Source organism: Diabrotica undecimpunctata, chromosome 2 (assembly GCF_040954645.1).
Source record: "Diabrotica undecimpunctata isolate CICGRU chromosome 2, icDiaUnde3, whole genome shotgun sequence".
Lineage (NCBI taxonomy): Eukaryota > Metazoa > Arthropoda > Insecta > Coleoptera > Chrysomelidae > Diabrotica > Diabrotica undecimpunctata.
In genome coordinates, this window is record NC_092804.1 from 177,199,820 (window position 1) to 177,210,705 (window position 10,886).

Genomic DNA, 10,886 nt, shown 5'->3' on the forward strand with positions numbered 1-10,886 from the left:
ATATTTCCTACATAAAATTAGCCGCTCGTTCTTCTACCATACTCGGAATTTGCCTACATCTAACAGTTCGTGAGAAAAATTTCCCCTTGGATGTCTGTATTCGCTGAAAATTTCGAGAAAATTAAAAGTGTATATTTTGTTTGAAATTTGAATTATTTCGAGTAAGGGTGACTTGCTGATTAAAAAAATCTAAACATGTGGCTAAAAATTATGCAGAGTTTTGCCGGAAAATCAAAAAAACTGTAGATTTTTTATTTTGATTTTTTCTCTTTTCCGGCAAACTGGGGTTAAGGGATCAGAAAAAAACACATGTTTGGAATAAGCTGGACCAAGTGCATGTACCAAACTATTAAACGAAATTTTTTTTTGGAAAATTTGGAAAAAACTTGCCAAGGGGATACCCTTGGATTTTTATCAAATTTGGTTAATCGGCAATATTGGCGTCAATTTTGGTCCGACAGTCAAGCGAATACACATTTCAGACATAAAATTGGCCGCTCGTTCTTCTGCCATATTCAGAATTTTCCTACATCTAACGGTTCCTGAAAAAAATTTCCACTTGGATGTATGTATTTGCTGAAAATTTCGTGAAAATTAAAAGTGAATATTTTGTTTGAAATTTGAATTATTTCGATTAAGGGTGACTTGCAGTTTAAAGGGAAATTAACATGTGGCTAGAAATTATGCACCGTTTTGCCGGAAAATCGAAAAAACTGTAGACCATTGGATTTTTATCAAATTTCATTAATCGGCTATTTTGGCGTCAATTTTGGTCCGAGAGTCAAGCGAATGGACATTTCCTACATAAAATTGGCCGCTCGTTCTTCTGCCATACTCAGAATTTTCCTACATCTAACTGTGTGTGAGAAAAATTTCCACTTGGATGTATGTATTCGCTGAAAATTTCGAGAAAATTAAAAGTGTATATTTTGTTTGAAATTTGAATTATTTCGATTAAGGGTGACTTGCTGATTAAAAAAATTTTAACATGTGGCTAAAAATTATGAACCGTTTAGCCGGAAAATCGAAATAACTGTAGATTTTTTATTTCGATTTTTCCTCTTTTCCGGCAAACTGGGGTTAAGGGATCAGAAAAAAACACATGTTTGGAATAAGCTGGACCAAGTGCATGTACCAAACCATTAAACGAATTTTTTTTTTTTGGAAAATTTGGAAAAATTTTTCCAAGGGGGTACCCTTGGATTTTTATCAAATTTGGTTAATCGGCAATATTGGCGTCAATTTTGGTCCGAGAGTCAAGCGAATAGACATTTCCTACATAAAATTGGCCGCTCGTTCTTCTGACATACTCGGAATTTGACTACATCTAACATTTCGTGAGAAAAAATTCCCCTTGGATGTCTGTATTCGCTGAAAATTTCGAGAAAATTAAAAGTGTATATTTTATTTGAAATTTGAATTATTTCGATTAAGGGTGTCTTGCTGAATAAAAAATTCTAAACACGTGGCCAGAAATGATGTACCGTTTTGCCGGAAAATCGAAAAAACTGTAGACCATTGGATTTTTATCAAATTTCGTTAATCGGCTATATTGGCGTCAATTTTGGTCCGAGAGTCAAGCGAATGGACATTTCCTACATAAAATTGGCCGCTCGTTCTTCTGCCGTACATAGAATTTTCCTATATCTAACTGTTCGTGAGAAAAATTTTCGCTTGTTTGTATGTATTCGCTGAAAATTTCGAGAAAATTAAAAGTGTATATTTTGTTTGAAATTTGAATTATTTCGATTAAGGGAGACTTGCTGATGAAAAAAATCCAAACATGCGGCTAAAAATTCTGCACTGTTTTGTCGGAAAATCGAGAAAACTGTAGACCATTGGATTTTTATCAAATTTTGTTAATCGGCTATATTGGCGTCAATTTTGGTCTGAGAGTCAAGCGAATGGACATTTCCTACATAAAATTAGCCGCTCGTTTTTCTGTCATACTCAGAATTTTGATACTTTAATATTCAGATACATAATTTTCAGATACTCAGAAAAAGTACATTTTGGCATTCTGGTTGAATATGCTGTTGCTTATATTAAATATTTATAGGTTGACCATTCACAATAGCAGTATAAAAAGGAATACTCACCGATAGATCTGGTGGAGCACTCATTTTAATTATTAAAACTGTAAATTTAAATTTTTAAATAATTTATATTTAAATAGTATATCCACATGATTCACGATAATGACGGTAAAAACGAGGCCGTAGGCCGTTTTTAGTCACCACTATAAATTTTCGCCTAATTCGTATTGATGTTTACAGGTCGAGAGTCAAATGAATACTTACTTATTTATTCTCAAGATCAACAAAAATATAATTCTTAATAGAAAAAATACTAAACGTAGATGTTGAAGTAACAATTAAAAAGGGAAATTGTCAGTGGTTGGCCATATACCATACAAATATTGCATGGCGCATAATTATCATCCACTTCCATAAAAAAGTTTCATAAACTACTAAGTAATTTTTCTTTTTTATTAGGCATTGGTATCATTTTTAAAATGTATGAGAATAGAAATGATTAAATATCGATACAGATACGATGAGTTACACAAATTCAATAAACTGAAACTCTAAATACCCTTTTTATGTTTTTCAAATATTTGTTTACTATCTAGTATTTCACTAAATTACCGACGTTCATATTTATCTAAAAACGATATTATATTATCTGTCCCTTTGCATTCCTCATTAGAAATAGACTTCACGATACCGCCGATGCACCAACTACCTTTATTTCGTTGCTTGTTATCCTGTTACACGTCTCTCATTTCACAACTTTGCGATCGAGACGAAAACGTGAAATCTCACGTTTTAGCGATCAAGAACTGTAGGCATTGAAGAAGGAATCAGAGCGAAATCACAGTCACAGCTGTTAAATCACAGGGTAGTAATATTTAGCCACCTCTAATCTACATAATATCAGTTTGGGAAATTTTCAAACTGGCCGTTAGGGGTGTTTTCGGTAAGGTTTAGAAATAAAGTTGATAAAATCTTTTATTAGGTTTTTATTAATTAGTTTAAAGAAATATAATATATATATAAGAATAGTTAAAATTCGTTATAGCTAAAGTTAGTTAAAAAAAAGGAAAGAGGGGACGCGTAATCCTATGGAATTGACTGAAGCCAAACCGGCACCAGAAACATTGCCAGGTCATATTTTATTTCTTCAGTAGATTGAGAATAACAGATATATATTTCAATAAATAGATTTTTTTCCAAAATTTGTGATTAAACACTGACATAATGATCACTTTTTGAACATAATTTTATCATTACAAATTTTTTTTTCAACCGTCCCGAAAATAAAATTTTCGGTATGATTTATTAAATTGAAAGTACCATTTTAAAAAACTCGTACCCAAAAGTATCTACTTTCGGGACTATTTTTTTCACTTTCGGGAAGATTTTGGGTGGCTATGTAGGTAGCGGCTTTTACAATAACATCAACTTTGTATTTTATTATGCCAACGCTTGTCATTTAGGATTCGTGTGTTCTCGCTCAGTTTTTCGTGTCCAACACTAATTTCAATACTGCTACTTTTGTTAATATTCTTAACAATATCAATGTAAATACTTGTGTTTTTAATATTCATAAGTAGATGTTTCTAATTTTAAATTCACGAGAGTAACTTTAAAGTGTTTAATAAAAGTTTAAAGTAGTGTTTCAGTAAATCAGTAAATTGAAGTTGAAATTAGTAGATCTACTGAAAAATCAGTAGATCTGGTAACCCTGCTAGGGGTAGTAATGGGCAACGTACAGGCACCAAAACATGGCGGTCACATCGAAACTGGCTTCACTTTCCAAAGGTTTATTAAATGAGTGTTACCTGTCCTCTCTCTTTCCTTGTCTAATTTACTATATTTTATTATACTATATCATTATATTATTTATTGAAGACGGATGCTACCAGCTCCTGGACATTCCCCATCTTCGACTACTTGTAGAGCTAAAACATAAAAAAATATATATAAATTAATATACCTTAACTAATAAATTGCTGTAGTTCACCGTAGACATAATGTCATAATATGATGCCCACCATAAAATGATATTTATTATAATTGTTTAGATTAAACTGAGTGATACCGTTTGTATTATTCTAAAAGTTAGGCCACACACTACAACAGGTTGCACTTGGTCGCAATGAAGTTAGATATTAGCAATATTTGATGGGTCATTATTTTATTCTAGTATTTATTGTTTCAAAAACAATAAAATTGATAAAATTTACAAGGTTCAGAAGAAAGTAGCAATAAAAAAGATGTTCCAATCAGGCAATAGTGCACGCGCATTGTAAGTTCTTTTTTTATCTACTTATTTAGTAATCTTACTAATTCAAAGGACTTTAAAAACGTTTAAAAATACTGAGACCGTCTTTCCTTATTGTACATGTTCAAACAATATTGCTGAGCTACCAAGAAAGTTAGAAAATCCAAATGAAATCAATGTATTAATGCATATATATATATATATATATATATACAAGGATTTCCACAGTTTTCACTGTATTCCTTCACTCAACCGTTTTCTCCAATTTTTTCTGTTTAGTCAGTCCCCTTCCTGTAGGTTTCTTCTACTCATTGCTTCGTCCACTTCATCTCTGAAAGATCTTCGGGGTCTGCCTCTCTTTCTTCTTCCTATCGGGCTCCACTCTATTATTCTATTTATTCACCGATTTTGGTCTGCTCTTCTGACTTGTCCGTACCAGGTTAACCTCTTCTGTTCGATGTAGTCTATTATGTCGGAGTTCATTCCCATTCTTCTCTTAATCTCCATGTTATTTATTCTATCTCTTCTTGTTACTCTGCAGCTTCTCCTTAGGAATTCCATCTCTGTTGCTCTTATTTTGTTTTTGGTTTTCTTATTTATTGTCCAATTTTCACACCCATAAGTGAGGATACTTCTTGTCATGGTATTATATATTTTTTTTTCTTTGTTTTCCTGCTGATGTTCTTATCCCATAGTACCGGGTTCAATTTTCGTATGCAGTCTCTTGTTTGTCCTAGTCTATTTTTTATATCTTCCTCCGTTGTTCCTTTGTTTGATATTATGAAACCTAAATACTTATACTTGTCTGTTCCTTTGATTTGTTTACCTTCGTCTATTTCCAGCTGTTTTATTTCTGTATTCTCCGTTGTTAGGTATTCAGTTTTCTTTAGGTTTATTTTCATCCCATTCTTTGTATATTCCTGCTCCAGTTTTCTCATCATATAACTGATGTCATCCTCGTCTTGTGCGATCACTATTTGGTCGTCGGCAAAACTTAGCGTATATAGATATTCGTTCCTTACTGGTATACCCATTCCTTCGCACTTTCTTTTCCATGGTTTCAGAGTTTTTTCCAGGAATATTTTGAACAGGGTGTGGGATGTGGAGCAACCCTGTAGTAGGCCCTTTGTCGTCTTAAATGGACTGCATATTCTATTGCCCGTTTTGATAGCTACTACGTTATTCTTGTAGAGTGCTTTTACCGCGTTTATTAATCTTCGTGGAACTTCGATGTCTTCCATTGCTTCCCATAGCTTGGTTCTAGGTATTGAGTCATATGCCTTCTTAAGATCAACAAAATCCAGATGGACGGATCTATTTTTGGCCATTCTTTTTTCTATTAGTTGTTCGACCGTGTAAATGTGATCTAAGCATGCTTTCCCCGCTGTGAAACCTGCCTGGTCTTCTCCGATTTTATATATATATATTTAGGGATTCTACAGTATTCACTGCCTTCCCTCGCTCAACCGTTTCCATCTCTCTCTGTTGTTCCATTCTCCATCGTTCAGTCCTCTCTTACTCATGGCGTCATCTACTTCGTTCCTCCAGGATTTTCGGGGTCGTCCTCTTTTCCTCCTTCCTATGGGGCTCCATTCGGTTATTTTCTTTATCCATCTGCTGTCGCTAGTTCTTCTTACATGTCCATACCACTTTAGTCTTTTTTGTTCTATATATGTTAGTATGTCTGTTTCTATTGATGTTTTTTGCTTTATTTCGTCATTACTTCTCCTATCCATTCTTGTTACTCTGCAGCATCTTCGCAGGCATTCCATCTCTGTTGCTACTATCTTACTGCTGGTTTTCTTGTTTATGATCCAATTTTCAGCCCCATATGTCATAATACTTCGCACTAATGTTTTATAAATCTGCGTTTTTGTCTTCATATTTAGGTGTCTATCCCACCATACTGAGTTAAGTTGTCGGATTGCTGTTCTTGTTTGTCCTAATCTTTGTGTAATTTCTTCCTCTGTTGTTGCCTTTTTCGTGATTATAAACCCCAGGTATTTGAATTTATCCTTTCCTTTGATTGTTACGTTGTCATCAATCTGTAGATCTTCTATGTCTTCTTCACTTGTAGATAGGTACTCTGTTTTCGCGAGGTTAATATCTAGGCCAGCCTTGGTATATTCTTCTTGTAGTTTTTTCATCATGTAGCTGAGGTCGTCTTGGTCTTGTGCAATCACTACTTGATCGTCTGCAAAACTTAATGTATATAGGTATTCGTTCCGTACCGGTACTCCCATGCCTTCGCATTTTCTTTTCCATGTAGTCATTCAGTTTCTTTTCCGATTTTATCTTGTATATATATTTCTAATTTTTCCTTTATGGTCTTTCCATACAGTCTGCCTATAGACGATATAATGCTGATTCCCCGATAGTTTTCGCAGTTTTTTTCTATTTCCTTTCTTGTATATTGATATCATTTATGCTTGGGTCCATTCTGCCGGTAAGTCTTCTCCATTCAGTGCTCTCTCAAACATTTTATGTATCATACGGAATAATTTTTCCGATCCGTATTATGTATTAAAGCAGTAGTTGAAAATTCTATAATAAGTTTTCGAGCCATTGCAGTCCAGTTTGATATTTATAATTCCACAGCCTAGTAAAAATTTCTATGCCATCTTCTTCTTAGTGCCTGTCCGTTCCGAACGTTGGCGATCATTCTGGTTATGATGACTTTGTTGGTTGCTATACGGAATAGCTGTCTTGGGGTCTATCAACACTATGCTCTCAAGTTAGCAAGCCAAGACATTCTTCTTCGTCCTGGGGCCCTTTTTCCTTCAATTTTACCTTGCAAAATGTATTGGTGTAACTCATATCTGCATAGGTTTCTCATTATATGTCCCATCAATGTCATCAACAACTAAGAAAAGAAGATGCTGAGAAACGAAGGGAATTTTGTTATGAAATTTTAAATGCAGGCAGACAATTTTTAAAAATATTTTGTTTTAACAGTCCATTGAAATTGATGTGCAATTGAATGCAAAACTTGAAGTTTGTATAAACCAGGACTACTTTGAATTTAATCATCAAATATATACAAAAAGCAGTGCAGTACTTATATTGGGCAAACCTCTAAGCCCATTGCTATCACATATTTTTATGGATCATCTAGAGACAAAGATTTCAAAACATCCCTTACTGAAACAGTTTTTATATTGGTGGAGATACGTAGACGACGCACTGGTATGTTTCACAGAAACTAACAGGCAACTCGACCAATTTTTATCGTATATTAATTCCCTTCATAGTCATATTGGATTTACAATAGAAACAGAACAAAATCAATCCATAAATTTTTTAGATTTAAAAATTATCAGACTTAAAAACAAACATGACTTCTCCATATTTTATAAACCTACCCATACTGACATGACTATACACAATTCATCATCCCATCCCACACAACATAAACTGGTAGCGTATCAAAGTGTGTTACATAGACTAACAGAAATTCCGATGCCAAAATATAATTTTGAGACAGAATTAAATCCAGGACACTGTACTTAAGCATTTTGATTGATTCTGTCATAATAAATAGATTTCTAATTATTTAATTTGGGAACTATTTCCCATATAAACGGAAACAACACATGTTCTTAATTACTTCATTATAACTTCATTATAAAGTTTAATATTGAAAACCTGTGCAACTGGTTGGAAACCCGATAATAATATCTATTTTAAAGCAATTTCCTTAAAATAATTTCTGAATTTAATAAATTACCAAATACATGGTCTTGAGGCAAAAATGCTGGTGATGAGTTCACTTATCTGCGGTGATGAGTTTACATATCTCCAAAGGAGGCCGGTGATGTTTACTATATCTCTGAGAGTCTAATAATTTTAAGGGGGCTATGAAATGATGAGTTCGTACACGACCAAGCTTTATTATATTTGAAATACGAAAATAACTGAGCGAAATGTTCCAAATTGTCAACCCTTTATATTATATAAAATACTTACTGGTTAAATTTTCGCAGGTGCAATTCCATAAGCGAAATTCATCGCCACATCATTTGTGTTCCCTTCCACCCCATACTGGTTTGGAGTCAACAGCAGTGATCCATTGGACGGAATACCGTACACCACGCAAATGATCACTACCAAAATACCAAATATTTAACGTAAGAAGTCATAAGCAACATTTAATCGATAAGACGATAAATTAAAATATATGTTAAACATTTACAAGAGCACAAGTCATGTTACGACGTCTTATCTTCCATAAAATCTGCAATAATTAGAGAATGGGTACTTTTGTTTTATTTACGAAAGCCAAATACGTTAAGATCAATTTTGAAGGAATATAAACAAAGATTATTTATTATAATTAAGGATTAAGGAATTAAATTATAAAGGAACGTGGAAAATTCACTTAATACAAGAGAAGTTCTCCAATTTAATAACAAATGTGAAAATATGCAGAGGGGTTGACGTAGACTCAGATCATTTTTTGGTTAGAATTAAAATTAAATTAAAAAGCATAAACGGAAAAAGAAAGTGCAACGTAAATTTAATTTTGAAAAACTACAAAAGTTCTTGAATATGACAAATACTATAAAGGAAACAACGTCGAAGAACCTACCAAGAACAAAAAGATTAAAAAAAAATTACTGGTTCGATGACGAATGTAGAACAGAGTTAAAAAAAAATCAGATTTGAGATTAAAAACTTTACGATCGCCAAAACAAGACGACCTAGAAAGGTATGCCGAACAACGAAAAAAAGTAAAGAAAATCCTAAGGGAGCAGAAACGAAAGTATATGGATGATAAAGTAAAGCGTATTGAAGAAAATTCCAAAAATTAAAACTGGGTATCATTGAAGAACGATGAATGTAAAAGATAAGCAAAGAAATCTGATAATGGACGAAGACCAAATATGTGAAATGTAGAAAAAATATTTCGAAGAGATGCTAAATGACGAAATGACTACTGAATAAAATAAACCAACTTGGTGAGCTAATAATAGAAGTATAGGAGGCCGAAGAAATGCCTCAAGAATGGAATAAATCGATTATAATTACTATACACAAAAAAAGAGATAAAACTGAATGAGCAAACTATAGAGGAACATTATTGTTAGAGGTAATATATAAACTACTCGCCATACTAATTAAAAAACGATTAGAAATATATGTAGAGAAGAATCTAGGAGAACATCAGGTAGGATTTAGGAAAACAATATCAACAACCGATCAAATTTTTATGCTAAAACAAATCCTTATCAATTCCTATAAACACAACATTTCAGCATAAGTACTTTTCAGTTATTACAAAGCCGCCTACGATACAATAGACAGAAACGAATTAATAGAAACGCTAAAAGAATTCCAAGTGCCAGAAAAAATAGTAAGATTATTAAAAATAACAATTAGACAAACCATTTGTGCTGTAAAATGCAACGCTACAGTCTCAGAAGAATTTAATATAGTTCTAGAAAATAATTGTAAGGGTTGTAATGGAAAAGAACTGAAAGATATACCAAAAAGACTGATTCGGGAAAGCTCTAAAATGAGACTGAAAGTTAATATTAATAAATCGAAGTACATGGAAATCTCGAGCAAAAAATCTCGAGGGAGGATGGATCAGTTCTAGAATTTGAGAAGGTACAAAAATAAGAGTATACAAAACTATAATTAGACCCACAATGCTATACGCTCGAAAGAAGCGTAAAAAGAAGAAAAACAATCTCGTTGCAGACTTTGCAAGAAAAAGGTTCAATTTTTGTGCGAAAAATGTAAAATACCATTACACCATAAACAATGTTTTAAGGATTTCCATGCTTTGTAATTATTTTTGTATTAATAAAGTTTTACTTTCTAATATATACTGCTTCTTACTGCTGTCTTTTTAAAAAAACATGACATATTTTGACATCTAATGCAAAATGATTATTTTAGTATTTTTTGTCGTTAAATATGACAAATTTTCTTATATTTACTTTAAGTAAACATGAAATTTAAAAAAAAAGTAGTTTACGTAATATGTGGGCTAGAGTTAAATCCCTAAGGAAAAAGAAAAAAAGGACGCCCAGCACAAACTTGGAGTAGGACAGATTTAAGGTCAAGGAAAGTGAAAGAGGAACGAGATGAAGGCGTTAACGCAAAATAGGACTTGATGATTTCATTTATGGCACTTTTTTCGTAAAAAAGTTGGAATTATGCATTTCCGAAACGAAAAATTAGAAAAAATTAAAAAAAGTTTATTCACGGATTAGGAATTTTTGTTTCGATTGTAGTGACTAAAACTTATAAACAGTTGTGATAAATAAATAAATAAATATGCATAAAAAGCATGTAATAAGTCCAGCTTAAATATAATTCTTTAAAATTGTAGGTTATTTAAATCTACGACAATAATCCATTTTGACTTTTAAGAACATGAATAAATAATGAAACAAGCTTAACAGAATGATTAAGTTCACAGAATTTGACTTACCAAGGACCAAGTATACTATTATATAAAGTATATGTATCAGGTCCATTTTGTTCTCGTAGCCACCAACAACTTTTTACTTAGCCACCAACAACTTTTTACTTAGATACCAAAAACTTGTAGAGTAGTGAACATAATAGATTTAACGTCGGTGAAAAGC

General features: G+C 32.7%; 1 long non-coding RNA gene across 1 annotated transcript; it reads right to left on the reverse strand.

Moving 5' to 3' along the window:
- Nucleotides 1-3,007: 3,007 nt before the first annotated feature.
- On the reverse strand, nucleotides 3,008-10,886 carry LOC140433596 (uncharacterized). Its single transcript, XR_011950015.1, has 3 exons — nucleotides 10,730-10,886; nucleotides 8,254-8,390; nucleotides 3,008-3,964 (listed from the first exon to the last, which is right to left on the reverse strand). It is a non-coding gene; the product is annotated as an uncharacterized lncRNA (long non-coding RNA).